At 39.6% G+C, this 19,304-nt stretch overlaps 1 protein-coding gene across 6 annotated transcripts in view; it reads right to left on the reverse strand.

Moving 5' to 3' along the window:
• The window catches only part of NXPE4 (neurexophilin and PC-esterase domain family member 4), a 50,868-nt gene that overhangs the window by 20,293 nt on the left and 11,271 nt on the right, over positions 1-19,304 (reverse strand). For 2 of the 6 annotated variants that reach the window (XM_070623185.1, XM_070623177.1), the window contains exons 1-2: positions 6,722-6,929; positions 2,128-2,237 (exon numbers count right to left, since the gene is read on the reverse strand). The gene's annotated coding sequence lies outside the window, so the exon portion shown is untranslated. Of the gene's footprint in view, positions 1-2,127; positions 2,238-6,498; positions 6,933-10,819; positions 10,870-19,304 lie in introns of those variants that run through there. The other 4 variants (XM_070623181.1, XM_070623184.1, XM_070623178.1 and 1 more) reach the window with 4 other exon arrangements.

A 19,304-nucleotide genomic window follows, 5' to 3' on the forward strand; every position in this document is an offset into this window, starting at 1 on the left:
ATGCAGTCTCAGCCAGGTAATCAAGGTCAACATCAACAGGGGTGAATCCTATCGATAATAGGTACCATTGATTTAATGTGATGAAAATGATACTCTGCCTCTGTGGTCTTCCTCTCCACAACTCATAACTTCAGTGTAACCATGAGATAAATACCAGAAAAATCCGAATTGAAGGACATTCTATATAAAATACCTGATCAGTACTCCTCAAAAATGTCTAATCATCGAAAACAAGGGAGGTCTGAGAAACTATTACAGCCAAAAGGACCTAAGAAGACAAGACAACTAAATGTAACATGGGATCGTGGAACAGAACAGGGATATTAGGTAAAAACTAAAGAAATCTGAATCAAGTATCATCTTTAGTTAATGATAATGTATCAATATTGGCTCATTAATTATAACAACGTACCATAGTATATATGTTATCATAGTCATATATACCACATATTTACATTTTTATCATAGTATAAATGTACCATAATGATACCATATGTACCAAATGTACCATAATAATAGAAGAGTACAGGGTATATGGGAACTCTCTGTACTATCTTCTCAACTTTTCTGTAAATCTAAAACTGTTTTAAGAAATAGAGTCTATTAAAATTCTAAAAATGTAGTTATTAAGCAAAATGAATTCATAATAGAAAAATATCTCCAATCTGTACTCCCAAAGGCACAAGTTTTACCCAATTTTTACCCTATTTCACCCATGTTATATAAACTATTTAGAGAAAGAGGCTGAAAATTCCCCAAACTATTTTGCAAGGAAAGTAAAGAAAGGGAAAATTAATTTCACTATGGAACACAGGTGAATAATCTTAAATAGATTACTAGCCAATTGGATTCTGTAATATATGGGGAAGAAAACCATCATGGTGACACTGAACCTCTTAACCTCAAATTTGTGTGCCCAGTGTGCAGCAAGCCATACACTGAGACATTGATGCTTGGAGATAGAGAAAGCTTTATTTGAATTGGCCAAAATGAGAAGGCAGGAACCTGGGTTTGCTCAAATCTGCCTCAAACAGAGCAAAAAGCAGGGGTGTTTTATAGAACTAAGGGGCTTGGCAGGGGAAGCTTCAGAGAAACAAAGTGGTCACTCCTGAAAAGTCCCTGGGCAATCTGAAATAGTTGCTGGGACTGGCCATCTGGTGATCACAACTTCCCCAAAGGCATTTTCTTTCTTCTGCAAAACAAACTCACAATCCTCAAGACTTGAGTCACCCCTCAAGTTAAATAAGAAAACAGCATATTGACAAGATTCATCTATGTCTTGTTGGGAAAGAGGTCAAAAGGCAATCGTGTTCTTATTGAATATCTATATTAATCCTCAGGTACCTGGCTTCAATGGCTAAGTTAGTTTTGTCCCAGGAAGACAATGATGGACATCCATTGTATTTTACCATGTGGGGACCCACTGGGGACCCCAGAGTTGGTATGAAGACTTAAGATTTAAGCTGAAGACATTTAAGATTCAATAGATACAGATAAAAGCCTTCTTGGAGTGTTCTTTATCTGATTAAAAGCAGCAACTTCTGGGAAATGAGAACACTATAAATAGCCACTCCTGAGAGTTTCATGGCCATGAAGAAAATGGAAAGACCACTGGCACCTGCATAAACAAACAGTATCACAAACTTTCTTATATCCTGTTTGTTCTCTTAAAAAACAATTTGCCTTTCCTAAAGAAACTTATTTGTTCTTCCTACAAGACCCTTTTCTCCCTCCTCCCTTTTCCCTGATAAATTAGGTGCGTAAACCTCTAACTGTCATCAGTTAACAAGACAGTTATTCCTTTTGTTGGCTGCCATATGCATATGTATAAACTTTTTCCTTCTGTTAATATGTCTTTTGTCAGTTTAATTCACAGGACTCCATTCACAGAACATAAGAGGGTGGAAGAACAGTTTTTCCTCCCTGACAGCCACATTAACATTTAGATGAAAGAAATGTGATCATTTCAATCGATGCTGAAAAAATGTCAGTAAAATGCAGCACTCATTCAAAATTTAAAAACGAAACAATGTAAAAATGTTACATTGCAAACTAGGAAAGAAGGAAACTTGATTAGTATAATAAAGGATATTTATTAAAATCCTACATCAAATACATTACACTTACCTGTGAAATTTTAGGAGAATTCATGCTACAATTAAGAACAAATTAAAATCGTTTGTCATCACAACTTTCATCCAACATTTTTTCTGGAGTTGTAGCAAAACTAAGAAGACCTAGGTAGACAAAAGAAGGAAAAGGGACAGAAAATGAGAAAATTGTCTGTTTGATGATAACATAAAAGTCTACATAGATAATCCACAAATTATTAGAAATAATAAGAAAGTTTGGTCAAGCTTCGATACAAGATTGTAAGTGAGTTGAATAGTGTCCCCCCCAATTTTGTGTCTACCTGGAACCTCAGATTGTGACCTTCTTTGGAAGGAGGGTCTTTGCAGATGTAGTTGGTTAAGGATCTCAAGATGAAATAATTCTCAATTTAGGCTAGGCTCTAAATTCAGTGACTGATGTCTTTCTAAACAGAAAAGTAGACACAGAGAGAAGAAGGCCATGTGAAGATGGAGGCGGAGATTGGAGTTATGTGGCCATAAGCCAAGAAATACTTGGGATCACTGGAAGCTGAGAGAGGTAAGCAAGGATTCTCCCCTAGGGCCTTCAGAGGGAGTGTGGCCTTGCTGACGCCTTGATTTCAGACTTCTACCCTAAAAACTGTGAGAAAATAAATTTATGTTGTTTTAGCTACATATTTTGTGGTACTTTGTTATGGCAGCTCTAGGAAACTAATTGACATATAAAATCAACCATATTCCTAAGCAATAATAATGACCAATTAAAAATATACTAGTAAAAAATCCTATTTGCAGTAACATCTAAAATTAACACAAGATATAAAAGATTTTTATGGGCAACGTTATAAAATATTGAAGGACATAAAAGAAAGACTTGAATAAATGGAATCCTGTGTCATGTTTATGAATAGGAAAGTTTAACATCATCATAAAGATTGCAGTTCTCCCACAAATCCTATCAGACTTCTATAAGCTGATTCTAATTATTGTCTGGAAGAGCAACAGGCCAAAAATAGGCAAGGAGCAGGAATTCTGAGGAAGGCTGTCTCGAAGACCTAGGCACAGAGGACCTGCCTAAGACAGAGCTGGACCAGGAAAATAGAGAATCTCTCTTGCTCCCATCCCAGGGCTTGTACCCAGTAACAACAGCACAAGAGCAGCCTGCAACTGGTGGAGGGACTGCACGGTGACCCTGGCCTCAGAGATGGCTGAGAGCAGAGGGGCCAGCAGGAACTCCGAGAAAAGACCTTCCTATTGCTCAGCTCCCACCCTAAGCATAGGGCAACAAAGAATTTGAAGGCTGTGGTGCACTGAAGGTGATAATAACAACAACAAGAAGAAAAAGTTATTAGGGTGTTGTTAGGTTGGCAACAACACTCCATCTTTCTATATCCCTGGTTGGTGTGGAACTTGTAACTGGACTGAACCTTGAAAGCATTTGTTACCCAACTGAAAAAGCTATTCACCCAACATCTACACCAATATTTCATGTTGTCATTTTGCTTACTGCCTAGAGGGTTTTACGCTCTGGGGCAATGCACCCTAGTAAGATTCAAGATGGGTGAGGGATAATCAGTGAAAGAAGGGTCACGGTGAAAGAGGACTCTGAGACCTTAGTTGAGTTAGCAGGCAGATCCATTTCATGAAAGAATATTTATAGAAGTTGAAGATCTGGACTGGAAAATGATTCTCTTAAAGCATTCTATTCCTTCCTACCCCTTGGAAAGATTCAAGGCGCCAGGGCTCCCTGTACCCAACCTTGAAGCTATCTGTGTGATTTATTTGTAGGGTTAAGAGTAGAGTCTCGAGAGGCAGACTCCACTACTTGCAGGCTGTGGGGCCTTGGGTAGGTTCATTAAGCTTTTAGTGTCTCGCTTTTCTCTATCGTAAAATGAGGACTGTGATGGAATTTATCTCAAAGGGCTGATGTGAGGCTTAAATGAGATGGTTCATATAAAATGCTTAACACAATGAGTGCTGCTCGGTATATGTTAGCTATTATTCTTACAGTTCTCATCAGGGGGTAATAAAGTCCTGGAATCATTATTGAAGTTAGAGTGAAAAGGAGGAGATAGAAGTGAAGGATATGGTAGACACTGGATTGACTTGCTGACTGATTGAATATGAAGGATGAGTGAGGTCAGCGTCAAGAATGGCTCCACATTTTGAGACTCCGAGATTGGCAGAGTGGTGGTGCCGATGGTGTCCTGGAAAGCATGCATCTGGTCTATAAAAGGCAGCCCGTTCAGCCCCAGTCCATTTCATTTGAGACTGCAAGTCCAGTGGTGCCAATCCACCACTTCTTCAATTGAACCCAGAAATCCAGATGATTATGTGAAATCTCCTGAATTTTTAATATTCTTAAAAATCTGGAGCAAAGAAAACATGACTGTGAAGTGTAAATGTGCAACCTCTGTGTAGGATCTTAGAGGTTCTGCTGCTGTAGAATTCATCACATGTCCCATAGTGCCTTGCACATTTTTAGGTTCTCATTAAATACTGATTGAATGGATTTTTGATAAAAGGATTTTCTATGAAGCATATATACCAATACTTACTGGTTTTATAAGTTTCAAATTTATAAAAATCTTTGGAGAAAGCAATTTAAAAAATAATGTTCCTGTTCAAGGTTTAACAATTTGATATTTGAAATGCAAAAGGAAACTTAAACAAACATTATAAACATATTATGTAGGGCTGAACCCCAGATAGGGTTGTTCAAGGAAGCAGTACTCTTTATAGTTAGCATATGCTGCTTTCATTTCCCCTGTAAGCTCAACCATCTTGTTTAATAGGCAAATAAACCCTCTAATTTTCCTCTTGATTCCTCTTCTGATGCCACCTTTTTTCTGACCTAGAAGGTAGCTTCAAAAATATATTACCCGTTGCTGCTCGTACCCCATATTGCATTCTTTTCTTGGTAGGACTGCCCTTACTCTGTTTTCTTTTCCGGCGTCTGGAAAGCTTAGGATTCTAGCGTTCCTAAACAAGGATAGCACCTACACCCGTGAAGTCTTGAAAGGTGAGTTCTAGTTAGCCAGGAGAAAAAGGCAACCTCGGAAGGACGGCATTCCAGGCATGTGCAAAGCGTATGCAAAGCACGAAGTTAGGAAAATCAGTTTTGTTTGGGAATGATAGTGGTCCAAGGTGGCTAAGGAGTACGTGAAGAGGCAGGGGCTGAAGCTGGAGAGTAGACTCTGCATTGGTTTTGAGAATGCACTCTCTGTAGTATGGCATTGAAGACTCTTCATCCCTGAGCATTTCCAGACTGAAATGCTTCCCTCCCACACAAATGAAGACACACCCAAAGTCCATCGTGAGCTTTGAGTGAAACAGATCTAGGTTGAAATACATGCTCTGCAACACACAAGCTACTTGATCTTAGGAAAGTTGTTTAAAATCTCTGGACCCCAATTTCTTCATCTCTAAAGTGGAAATCAAGTATGTTTACCTCAAAGAGATGTTGTGAGGACTAAATTCCAGGAAAAAGTGTTTATAATATACTTAATACAGTACTTGGCATCTAAAAAGTCCTCAATGAAGGGTAACTGGTAGTAGTAATCGTAGTTGTGTTCCAAAATACCAAATTACTTTCAGTTCTCTGAATGTACTGCACTCATCCTCAGCTGCATCCTCAGTTTTGCAGATGCTGTGATCTCCACCTGGAATTTCCCTAAAGCCCTCTCTGACTTTTCTCCCTTTATTTCTGATTGCTTTCGGCTTCTAGCACAGACGTTTCTTAATCCAGTGTGCCCCTTGCGGGACCCATAGATAGAAATCAGAGAAGTCTGTGAACTTAGATGGGAAAAAGATTACATCTTTATTTTCACTAACATCTCACTAAAATTCAGCATTTAAAAAAATTTGAATGTAGATAATAAAGCTCAATAGCATTAGCGATATCTAATTTCAAACCATTAGAAACCACGAATAGTTCGCATCAGGTTACAATTTTTGCAGATAGCATGAAATAGCATTTACTCTCACCACTCTTTGAAATTACAGTAGTTATTAGACCTGACTCTAGATATTGTCATTTAATGTGAGAAATAGGAAAGGCATATATTTCTTTGTTGTATTTAAAAATACTTTGAAAACGATAATTCAATATAATTGATTTCCTTTTTAATTCTATATATTTTAAGTCCTGCATTTAATAATATTGTTTTGAGAAAAGATTCATAGATTGTGGAAGGGTTCTATGGCACCAAAAAAAAAAAAAAAAAGAAAAGAAGGATTAAGAACTCCTATCCTAGCACTTACTATATTATATTTTCCACTAATTTAGGTAAATATACTGTTTTCAGTTAAAAATTAGCCTACAGTCTCAAAAGCAAACCTTCTCACAGTCTCACTGAATGCCATCATCCTCCTCAATCAACAGGGAATATAAGACAGAATTACTTACTTTTAGTTGTAGATAGTTAAAGTCCAATCGCTCATTAAACATGTGTTTGTTAAATTAGAGTTTCCTCTCTGGTCCAAGAGAAGTTTTATTTGCTTTAAAATCAACCCTGGAGGACTTCCAGCTTCAGTCTAGGATCTAGTTAGCCAGCGGGAACACCATCGCTCCCACAGTAACAAGAAAAATCCAGATAATCTACAAAATGATAATTTTTTTATTGACTTACCAGAAACTGGGGTCACAGGCCAATCATCTAACTTAAAATCTAAAGACAGACGGATATTTCCAAGAACAGAAGGGACATAAACGCTGACTCACTTTGCGGGGGAAAATGGGTAAGAAGAATTTAGCTAATTTTTTGTTAACAAATTGCTAAAAGTCTCACCCAGCCCACCACCCCTCTAAGACTTTACTGACAGCCCTGCTTAGAACAAACCTAACGTATTCTCTTTAGCTTACAGGAAACCACAAAAAGAGGAAGGAAGAGATGGCTGAGACATATAGTTGAAAGCAGTTAAAATAGGTTGAAGGGAACATGGCAGCCTGACTTGACTTGACATAGACCCCACAGCTCATTATATGCTCATTGTAATACATCAACATGCTACATAACATACCCACCAGTGCCATGACAGTTTACAATTGGCAACAGCAGGACATAAGCAAATAAGGAAAGAAAGGAGGAGGCACCCTTGTTCCCTGGGAAAAGCTTGCCCATTTCCCTGAATAACTGTGGATATTCCTCCCCTTCATTACCAAGACCCTGTGTATTAGCTGCTTAATCACCCCAAGAGCTGAGAAGTTGGCTTGTGAACATAGTTTCACTTCTCCATTCTTTGGCCATTGAATAAAGCTTGTGCTGTTGAATGCTCAGCTTCGGTTTCAATTCAAATCTGCAACGTCAAACAGGAAAGAAAACCACTGAGGATGGGATGGATTGTGGGTACAAGGCCCACCTGTGGGCCCCTCCTCAGAGCTCCTCTGAATGTGGGTTAGTGTCCCACTAGAGTGAGGTAAAATTGGTAACAAAAGCTGAGTGTGGGCTAGTGTGAGAGTATAGAACTTCTAGGAGTGAAGACATAAGGAGACCTGCCCACTCTTTTCCTTGGATCTTCTCCAAGCACTCATGAAAAAGAAGGGGTCAGGGCAGAAGACTGGATAGAGCCTCCCTTGGTAGTGTGGGCACGGAGGCGAGAGAAGCTCGTTGATGGGAAAGGCACAAAGTCTCCCCTGCATCTTTCTTGCCTAGACCCAAAGCCTTATGCCACTGGGCGAAGGACAGCAAACTCTTCCCAGAGCACATATGAAGGTTGACTGTGGCTGGGGAAGTGGAGGAGAAATAAAACTGTGTATTCCCGGGGGGGAGGGCAGCAAACTATCCTGGACCCAGAGCATTAGGATTTCCTAATGCTGTGGGGATGGGGACAGGATCACTGAGAAAGCCACTACCAAACCTCCACCCAACCTGTGACACAGGGCTTGCCTAGGATGGAGGCTAAGCCAGAACAACAGAGAACCCCATTCCTTCTCCCCACAAGTGGTGGAAAGCAATAGCAGTCAACCACAGCAGAAGGGGCAAGGGCATGGAGAGAGACTCTGTCTGAGACATAGGCACACAGGGGACAAAAAAGAACACTGAGAAAAACGCTTTGTCAAAACAATACCTGCCCTAAGCACCAGGTAACTCCAGAGAAATTTGAAGTTCATGGTGAGCCCAAGGTCACCATAGCAAACCCATCTTAACTCTTGACTAGATTGAGTGAAACCTCATCCCACACTAATGACCTAGGAGAAGAGGTGTATCATTTCTATGCATAAATTATATTTATTTCAGTCTTTACTGTTCTAAACTTTATGTCTGACAATAAAAAAAAAAAAATGAGACACACAGAAAAGCAAGACAAAATAATCCACAGTAAAGAGCAAGATGTCAGATGAGTCTGACATCTAGAGTCAGACTCAGAGATGACCCAGATGTTGGAATTATCAGACAGGGACAGCGACAGAGGTGAAGTATGCCTTTGATGGCTGTGATGGTTAATTTTATGTGTCAACTTGACTGGGCTAAAGGATGCCCAGACAGCTGGTAAAACGTTATTTCTGGGTGTATATGTGAAGATGTCTACAGAAGAGATTACTGATTCAAGATAGACTGAGTAAAGATTGCCTCCTCCCCTCACTAATGTGGGTGGGCATCATCCAATCCATTAAGGGCTGGAAGAGAATAAAAATGTAGAGGGAGGGTGAATTTGCTCTTTCTGTTTGAGGCAGGACACCTATCTTTTCCTACTCCCAGACGTCGAGGCTTCTGGTTCTCAGGTCTTTGGATGCAGATGAGATCTTACATATATACATGTAAGATTATGTATATATATATATATATATATATATATATATTAACACACACACACACACATATGTATACACACACACACACATATTCTCCCAAAACTCAATAATAAGAAAATAAACTACCCAATTAAAAAATGGATTAAAGTTTAAACATTTCACCAAAGAAGAATATAGATGGCAAATGAACATATAAAAAGAGGCTCAACATCATCACACATTAGAGAAATGGAAGTTAACATTGCAATGAGATACTACTGCGCATCTATTAGAATATCTAAAAAAAGACTGACAGTACCAAGTGTTGACAAGAATATGGAGCAACAGAAACTCTCAAACATTGCTGGTGGAGTGCAAAAAAATGGTGCAGACACTGTGGAAAACGGTTTGACAGTTCTTATAATGTTAAAATAGACTGTATTACCTAACATATCACTATCCAAGAGAAATGAAAACTTGTGTTCATACAAAAACCTGTATATGAATGTTTATAGAAGTTTTATTCACAATTGCCCAAAAGTGGAAATAACCCAAATGTCCTTCAGTTGGGTAAACAAACTGGGATACATCCATATAATGGAATACTACTCAGCAGTACAAAGGGACAAACTACACAACGTGTATGATTGCAAATGTATTATGCTACAAAAAAGAAACTAGACTGAAAAGCTTTGTATGACATTCTGGAAAAGTCACAACCATAGGGACAGAAAATAGATAAAGGGGTTGCTAGGGGTTGAGGGTAGAGGCAGGGATTAACCACAAAGGGATATGAGATAATGTTTTGGGTGTTGGAACTGTTCTGTCTCTTGATTGTGGTGATGGTCACGTTACTGTCAAAGCTCATAGACCGGTATACTAAAAATGATGAATCTTGCTGCATATAAATTGTCTCTCAATAAATTGCTCCTCAAAAATTGACTTTGAAAAACCTAAACAGTGTCATGTTTCACATTTGCTTCTGCCAGACTGTTCTGTGCACCATGAAGAAAATGAGGTCTTTGAAAGCACAAATTCCTTAAAGGGACACATACAATCATCTGCTGCATAATGATGTTTCAGTCAATGACAGACCACATATGCAATGGTGGACCCATAAGATTAGTACCACGTAGCCTAGGTGTATAGTAGGCTATACCATCTAGGTTTGTGTAAGTATGCTCTGTGAAGTTCACCCAACAATGAAATTGCCTAACAATGCATTTCTCAGCATGTATCCTCATTATTAAGTGACACATGACTGTACGTAATTTTGTCCACGCTTAAAACATGGCACCATATATTATTTTATATCCTCATTTTCTTTTTGTTTTTTTAAAGATTTTAGTTTTCCTTTTTCTCCCCAAAGCCCCCCGGTACATAGTTGTGTATTTTCAGTTGTGAGTCCTTCTAGTTGTGGCATGTGGGACACCGCCTCACCATGGCCTGATGAGCGGTGCCGTGTCCACACCCAGGTTCTGAACCAACGAAACCCTGGGCCGCCAACGCGGAGCGCACGAACTTAACCACTCGACCATGGGGCCAGCCCCTATATCCTTATTTTCTCATGAAAACATAAATTAGAGTTTCATAACGGATATATAAAATAGCTTTGCCACACCTTTTCCACTTTCTTTATGATAATGCTATTATCTTGGCAAAATACAGAACATAATATCTATTTAAGGTAAGTTCAAAAGATGTTTGCTATTCTCTAAATTGTTGTCTATCCAGTTATACGATAAATAATTTGAAATGCTGGGTTTGTTTTCTCCCTCAAAATCTCTCCAATTCGAATGGAAATAAGTCCATTACATTTTGATGATCTGTTAACAAAAATATATGTCCTGAACTTGTTCAAAGTTTAAAAATTTTATGAACATAGTATCCCACTGGTAGTCATACTTTACCGAGGGTTCTATCAGTACTCAATAATTCTGAAAATGAAAGTGTTTGAAAAGTCTGAAGATCTCAAAGCATGCAAAGAGATTTGTACCTTTTAAAATGTTTCGACACCTTCTCTGAAGCCCACAGAGTTAACATGGAGCGTTGGTAGGACGGGACATGGAGAGCCAGACCGATTGCTATGAGTCAGTGTAGGTAGGAGATAGTCTGGCCTGTGAGATGGCAATTACCATCTGGAGTCAGAAAGGCAGAGTGTGTGGGTGGCAAACGTCAAGACAAAGTCAAGATCAGAATCCAGGGACTCAGAGGAGGGCTAAGACTATCAAAATTAGAAGCTCCTCCTTGGAGCTGTCCCCTCCTGCATTGCCCCGCTCTAACTGAAGCTACCATTTATTGAACACCTCCAATACACGAGGACTTTAACTTGCACGAAAACACTTATCTTTATGACAAACCCGTGTGCAGTTACTATTATTCTCATGTTACAGGAGAGGAGACTGAGCTAGCGGCAGGGTCAGGAACTCGTCCCAGCTTTCTGATTCCAGTGTCCCTACTTGTCCCATACTCTGCTGTATCGTATGAGAAACTGCCCAGGCTTCAGGCTTATTTGGCCCTGCTGCACATTTTCCAGATTTCTTTTTGCACCTTTTCCAGAATCTTTGTGGAAGTTTCTTTCCACATCTTTGGACAATCATGCCACTCTTTCCACTGGCCTTATCTCCTCTCTTTATGATTTGTAGCATGTTCTAGACCTCAGAGAGGACTGGCTCTCTCTTTCTCTCTAACACCCTGACAGTTGCCTACTCTTCGCTTTTTTGAAACTCATACACCTTTTCTCCCCTGTAGCAGGTTGCTTTCTCTTTACAAGATCATCTTCCTGATACACAGCCGCGTTTTCTGTTTTACCACACTCCTCGCTAGCCTGGAGCCAGTGACAGGATCTTCTTTACAGTGAAAGCCCCACAGCTCCATAATTATCCTTAATTTGGGGATGGGGGAAATTTTTCTCCTAAAAATAATCCAATTAGATTATTATTATCAAGATTTAAAATATGTATTTCCAGATCAGTTCTGATTTGTTTAAAAGTATTATCTATGGACTCAAACTAAAGAGTTCTTTTTTTTCCCTCCATAAATGGTAACATAGTATAACTGAAATTCAATAGACTGGTAGCAAAGAGACCTGTTGTAGTGTAAACCCTGATGATTGTTTTTGCTTTTCTGACTTCAACTTTGATTGCCAAGGCATCCACTTCAAAGAGACGTCAACTTCAAAGATGGCTGTCTCAAATAAACATGTGGCCAGCCACACAAGCAGGTAAAGAGCCAGGCTGCTTCCTCCCACGGAGGCGCCTCTGTTTTAGAGTCTTGGTTGATTTCAATAATGGACCATTTGAGCTATTTTTTTTCCTCTTCCCATGCTTTAACTTCCCACTGTTATGTTTTAAATTCACCAATAAAGAGTGAGCCCACAAAACCCTAGGCCCCTGTCCTTGAGCCCAATAAAAGCAGAACCCCTGGTCCACACACTCTCTTTCTTGCTGTGTGTCCCCAGGTGTATTGTGTAATTTCCAGGTCTTGTAAGTAAAAAACCTTCATTTTTTCAAAGTTTCCTAACGGTTATTGCTGAAGGGCTTTTTACCATCATAATAAGAACATCAAGGGCCAGTCCAACCACAATATTGCTTATGGATAGGCTGAGACTGGCATAAAACAATTGGGGTAGTTGCCAGGATTGTGTGATTGCCCTTGCAATTAACAGAGGGGAATGCCCTTTACTTGCAGTTTGCTCATAACCACCTAACTCAGGTGAGTAACACCATCTGGGAAAGGAGCACCACCTGCTTGGGGTCTGTTGCTGCTGTATGCTTTCACATATTGACTCTGTTGTATATTGCCTACAGTATCCAACCCAAAAGCTCATGGCTTCCATAATAATCCAGTGATCTACCCAGAGTAGTGTGATCAAGGCCGTATGATCTAACGAGATGATTAGACCACTAATTACAAAGACCTTAATTGACTATTAATATGTGTAGGGGTCCTCCATGCCTCAAGGCCAAGGAGACCTAAGGAGGGAGGATTGGATTGCAAGGCTATTGTCCTGCCCAAGGAGTGGCTCTGGGCTAAAGGCATGAGGAAAAGATTCCCATAGGTGAGGAGGACAGGAGACTTCTGTTCGCAACCACTGAGTTGGTGGGTCATGCCTAGACTGTGTATTCTGTCCCAGAGGAGTGAAATAGCCTTGGTACCACCAGAGGGAAATTACAACAGAGGCCTCTACTGTTGCTCTTCATCCCCTGACCCAGTGGAATATTGTGGGTCCAATCCCTGTCATGATATTACTAAAAAAAATTAATGGACAAATATAAGTTTCCTGAACATGTAGTGCCATTGCCTCCCAAGAACCCTGAGGAGGTACACCAGCTCCCTGATAAATGCAAAACCCCAGGAAGCTTCCCAGGCATTGCTCAATGCAATGGCATACCAACATGTCCAAACTCTGGTATTATGCTCCAGAGGCCTAGGGGCATTTCCCATAGACCTTGTGCATATCACACTAGTGGAAGCAAACCCCAGTCCCAGAAAAGTCTCTTGGGACACCATGGAAAAGAAAGCAGCCACCTATAAAGAGGGCTCACAGTGACGATAGCCAAAATTTTCCAGTAACAACATGAAAGATTAAGGTAAAAGGGTAAAAACAAGAAGTATAAACTGAGATCAAAAACTATACCTTAATTGAAATTCAAACTTTTCTTAAAGATTTTATGCAACAGGAAGGAGAAAGGAGAACTAATTGGCTATGGCAGCTTTTCTTGTTTGCTTGGAATGAACTCTGAATTATTACTCACAGCTGCCAAAATGCATCAGCTGACCAGTATCTTTAAAGACCCTAAAATCCACAACTTTTTAAAAGATCCTTCTGGGCTATACGCTTATTTCCTCTGAGATACCACAGATCCTGAGCCCCCTTGACATTCCCTTGAATGAAGCAGAATTAAAGCACATCTCATGAGGCATATCTGCTGCCAAGGGAAAACCCGACAGGGTTATTGAGGTGTCTATTGAAGAGGAAAAGTGAAGGCAAAGGCCCCTTGAGCCACATATATTCATACCAGGGCTCTCCCTCTCCTCACTTGGATATTTACTGCCTGGTCCTGTGCCCATTCTTCTATCGCAATGAACACCGCTAAGGTTCACAGTGAATGGAAAACATTAAGATGAGGCCCATCTTCTGCTGTTCAAAATTGGCGTGGTCCAATGGGTTTATCATTTCCACAACCATAGTGATCCAAATGACCCCCTCTGAACAAGCCTCATTTGACCTTGAATCCAGAGAATTAGTTTCATAGGATGCTTCCCCAATTTACAGGGCAGTGCTACTATATTTTATTGGGACTGCCAAAACCATCCAAAAGGCACTAAAACTCCTAGGAGAAAACCTACATTCTTTCTCTGTTCCTTGAAGATGTAAATCTTACTATGTCTTTGAAATGTAAACACCCTAAGGAGGTAACTAAAACTCTGCCTACAATCACTTGAGACTGAAGGAAAAAAAGAGGGTGAAAGAAGCCTGTTAAAATACAAAATGCCATAAAAGCTCTCTCGCCCAAAATCTGGTCTACAGCCTCCTTAAGATTACTTGTCAAGGACAAATACAAATCTTAAAAGTCTTCTTCACAAATATTAGTAAAATGCTCTAGCCATTGGAGTGGGTAACCTTAACTTGTTCTGTCTGCCAATTTGGATTCAACTGTTATTTGTAAACTAGTGAGTTTTATATTGTTATACCTGATGATTCATGGCTAAGATTTTAGAATGGAAGCTGTAGGGTCTCTGTGTCCTTTTGCGTGTTTATGTATGTCTATGGATGTATGTTACATGCATGTGATGTTTTCCCCTCTACCTTTAGATGGTATTGTGAAAATTAATTTGTAAAAGAGCCCTGTTTAACTGGCTTAAAAATAAGTGCTTATGAATTAAGTATTCCTAAAATTCAGCAATATAGAAACTAATCCAAATGTTTTTCAAATTCTAGCATCTGGGATAATCTTTGGTAAATAAAAGCTAGTTTAAGTTTAGCTTAATTGAAATAAATATGTCTTCAGAGTTATCAGTGTTAAATACAATGCAGATAAACAAATTTTATTCTACCTGGGTTTACTAGTTAAATGAATTTATGTTATCTCTATTACAAAATATATTAGCAAGAAGAGTAGCTTGGGATAATGGCTGACTTTGTCTAATGAAATTTTCATGGTGACAAATAGAAATGGCAGGCAATAGGATATAGTGGAGTATACGAGGAAGCCATTTGGTGTAAACCTAATTTGGCCTGCCTTTGTTTTTCCAAAAGGGCCTGGTATGGCCATTGAGCACGCACTGTACATCTGCTTTAAACATTTCCTATGGCAAGAACAAATGCCCTTAAGATAAAGGTGCAACTTCCCCCGACATTGGCATTTCCTTAAGGATAAGCATCTCTCCCTAGGCTAGGAACTTACTGCTGTGCTCATCTGTGACCACCCAGCTCAGGACAACAGATCTGCCACCCTGCTGTGTCCACTGAGACAGTAGACCTACGTCAATGGCTGTGCCGACAGAGCAGTCTCGTGACTATTGTAAAAGGGACATTTCCATCATATGTGAAACATCCTCTTTGGGGGTATATAACCACTCTGTACACCCCACTTCTTTGGTGCCCTTTTTTCCTTTGGGAAGAAAGGCCCTGGGCCATGGTCCTCACATTTTAGCTCAGAATAAACTCACCCAAATTTTCATTTATAGATTGGTTATGGATGATTTTCATGGACAAGGGGTAATCTAAGCATAATTGTTGGGAGCAAGTGATTTAGGCAGATGTAAGTGGGCTAAGAGTTTGTAGGTGAACTTTTCAGCAATGAGTCATTTGTTACGGCATGTCTTTTTAAAAATGGTTTCCAAATATTTGGTAACTTCCACCCTCAGAATTTTTCTAAGTTAAATTAAATGATGGGAATTCATTGAATGTCTATATCATTTCCAGATAAGGTTAATTACTGAAACATTAATTGCTAAACAAGTCTAAGTTTACCCACTTTTGACTTCTTATTACAGAGGAACTAAAGATATTTGATCTATTAGTAAACATGTCTTGTGCCACATTGAAAAATTATGCTGTGAGGAAATGTATGTTTCTAGAAATTTTGAAATATATTCATAAATTTGCCAATCTAAAGAATGAAGGTTAGTTCACAATTGTGTCTTAGTTTTCACCAGAAATTAAGGTTTCTACGGGCTAAGAGTTAGAATTAATATTTATCTATATAATTAAAGCTACTAGAAATAATAAGTGAAACAGCTCTATAGGCAAGGAAAGTAGGATGTGCTTTTGGCTAAGAGAAGATGTGAGATAGGGAGATGCATTTTTGTTAAGGGAAAAGAAAGTAAATCTTTCCTAAAGTAAAACTAGTTATTTAAGAATGGGAAAGAGAGGGACAGCCCTGGTGGCATAGTTTTTGAGTTTGGTACCCTCAGCTTCGGTGGCCTGGGTTCAGTTCCAAGGCGTGGACCTATACCACTCGTCTGTCAGTGACCATGCTGTGGCAGCTCACATACAAAAAGAGGAAGATTGGCAGTTGGGAAGAAAGAGAGAAGGAGAATTTTACCTTGTGTGGTCAAGTTCACTAAAACGGAATTGTCGTTAAAAGGTTTTTTGTTTTTCAGAAAACCTCAGCATATTTTGGGGGACCCTGAGAAAAGAAGAATTCACCCAGATCTATAGGTATGGCAGGTGAAGTCTGATGGCAAGCCTTTGACTTGGCTTCCTAGCCTGGAGAGGCTTTTAAAGTTCAATCTGAGATTCCTTATGAAAGGTTCCAGCAAAGCAGACTTAAAAGGCCCTATATGGTCAATCGCTATTCTTGCTGCACTCATGTAAGTAATCAGGCCCAGTTTATTGAAACTACACTTAATTCACAAACAGATTAATCTTGCTATGATTATCTTTGATAGAGATGGGGGTGATTGTAGAGACAAAAATTATGTTTCAGTAGAAACTATAACACAGTAAGAAATATATAACAGAGAAAAATTATGTTTCAGTAGAGGCTATAACAGTTCTAACACAGAAACTATAACAGTTGTGGATATTAGATTCCAGTTCTGTTAATTGTCTTTGAAGTTTTGTTTTCTACCTGTAAACTGGACTGGATACTAAATTCTCATTTCCTCCAATATCCGGCTACAACTCTCCAAACTAGTGTTTCCAATTTTTCTCCCACCTTTCTGACTTGGAGTCATTGAGAACTAAAACTGCCCTTTTTGTGAAGTCATGCAAGCTACAATGGGACAACTTTGTATAAACTTCAGAGAAATCACCACAACAGCTTATGTATGGACAGTGTTCATGCCTGTTGCAGTGTGGGCCACTCAGAAAGACCACCAGAGACATTCAAACTGCAATCCAGGAAAATCTATCAGATTGCTACTGTCTGCCCTCACTCCATCTGAAGATGCTTCGAACCTGACTAGAAGTCTTCTTGACTGGCTGCCTTTAAAACTCATAAGCTGACTCTATATTCTGCTCTAATCATTATTTTTTTTCTTTTGTTTCTATAGAAATACCTCTTATTAAGTACCTGACGCAATATTTGCACCAAATAGGCCTAACTTGGGGAACTCACCAGCATCATTGCCTCCTGAAATGAGACACGACCCTTTAGCTGAACTGACCTATTTTCAGGACCAAGAGACTGGTTGAGTGAGATATGGGGCAATCTGCCAACTCAGGACAGGTTCAAACCTCCTTACACCAGATGACCCAAGTTGTTAAAATATTCCACAGCACTGCCCAAACCTTTGAACACATTCCCAGGCCCCCAAGATCACTAACCTATTTTCATGGCTGGATCGTTCAAGTTTGAGACCATGGCTATGAACTGGATTTTAGACTATTGCCTGTATAATTATCATAGGATTTAGTGCTATAATCCTATTTAGATGTGTACTTTCAGGGTTGTAATGTGCCCCATCCCTGACTTTTAGCGTATCGGCTACTCAGGCAGTTAATGTCCTCACCATTGACTCTGATGCCTCGAAATCACAGGGTGGAATGTAGTATAAACCTTGACAATAGGGGGTTTTTGTTTTGTTTTTTAATGCAAGTACCTGACTTAAGCTTTGGTCGCTGAGGCATCCACTTCAAAAACAACAGTCTCTAACAAGCATGTTGCCAGCCACAGAGCTAGATAAAGAGCCAAGCTGCCTCTCCCACTGAGGCTCATTTGTTTTAGAGATCTTGGTTGATTTCAATAACTGACCACTTGGGCCACTTGTTTCTTCCTCTTCCTGTGCTTTAAATTCCTGCTCTTATGTTTTAAATTCATCCATAAAGAGTGAGCCCACAAAACCCTAAGCCCCCACCCTCAACCCCAATGAAAGCAGAACCCCAGGCCTGTGCTCTCTCTCTACTTGTGACCTTGCTTTGTGGCCCCAGGTATGCTATTTAATTTCCAGGTCCTGTAAATAATAAACCTTTATTTTTTCGAAGTTTCCTGATGGGTATTGGTGAAGGGCGTCTTAAAATCATAATGAGAACTGCAAGGGCCGGTCTAACCAGCACATTGCTTAGTGATAGGCTGACACTGGCATAAAACACTTGTTCTTACCTAAATCTGTTGTTTAACCAGCTATATAGCCCTCAGTAAATCATATAACCACTCTGAACTTTGGTTTCTTGATCTGAAAACTCACACGTAGCTATGCCAAATGATTTCTAAAGAGACCCACATCTCACTCTGGGTTGCTGGTGCAAGCATTTAATAAACTTACATTAACTAGAATATCAGCTCATCTTAGAATACTCTCTTCGTGTACTTAGGTTTTCCTTGTATTTAAAGCCTTTTCGTGAACTGAATTCTGGTTTGGAATTCTGATGGACAGAATTTACCAAAGGAAGAATAAATACCACCCCTTATTCACAATACACAAGCATACTTCAGAGATATTTTGGGTTTGGTTCTAGACCACCACAAGAAAGCAAGTCACATGAATTTTTTGGTTCCCCAGTGCATATAAAATTTATATTTACACTATACTGTAGTCTAGTGTAACTAGTGTGCAATAGCATTGTGTCTAAAAAAAACCAATATATATACCTTAATTAAAAAATACTTCATTGCTGGGGCTGGCCCCGTGGCCGAGTGGTTAAGTTCACGTGCTCTGCTTCTGCGGCTCAGAGTTTCACCAGTTTGGATCCTGGGCACGGACATGGCACTGCTCACCAAGCCATGCTGAGGTGGCGTCCCACGTAGCACAACCAAAGGCACTCACAACTAGAATCTACAGTTATGTACTAGGGGACTTTGGGGAGAAGAATAAAAAAAAAAAAGAAGATTGGCAACAGTTGTTATCTCAGGTGCCAATCTTAAAAAAAAAGACTTTATTACTAAAAAATGCTAACCATCATCTGAGCCTTCTGTTAGTCATAATCTTTCTGCTGGTGGACGGTCTTGCCTTGATGTTGATGGCTACTGACTGATCAGGGTGGTGGCTGCTGAAGGTTGGGGTGGCTGTGGCAATTTCTTAAAATAAGA

Source organism: Equus przewalskii, chromosome 6 (assembly GCF_037783145.1).
Source record: "Equus przewalskii isolate Varuska chromosome 6, EquPr2, whole genome shotgun sequence".
NCBI lineage: Eukaryota > Metazoa > Chordata > Mammalia > Perissodactyla > Equidae > Equus > Equus przewalskii.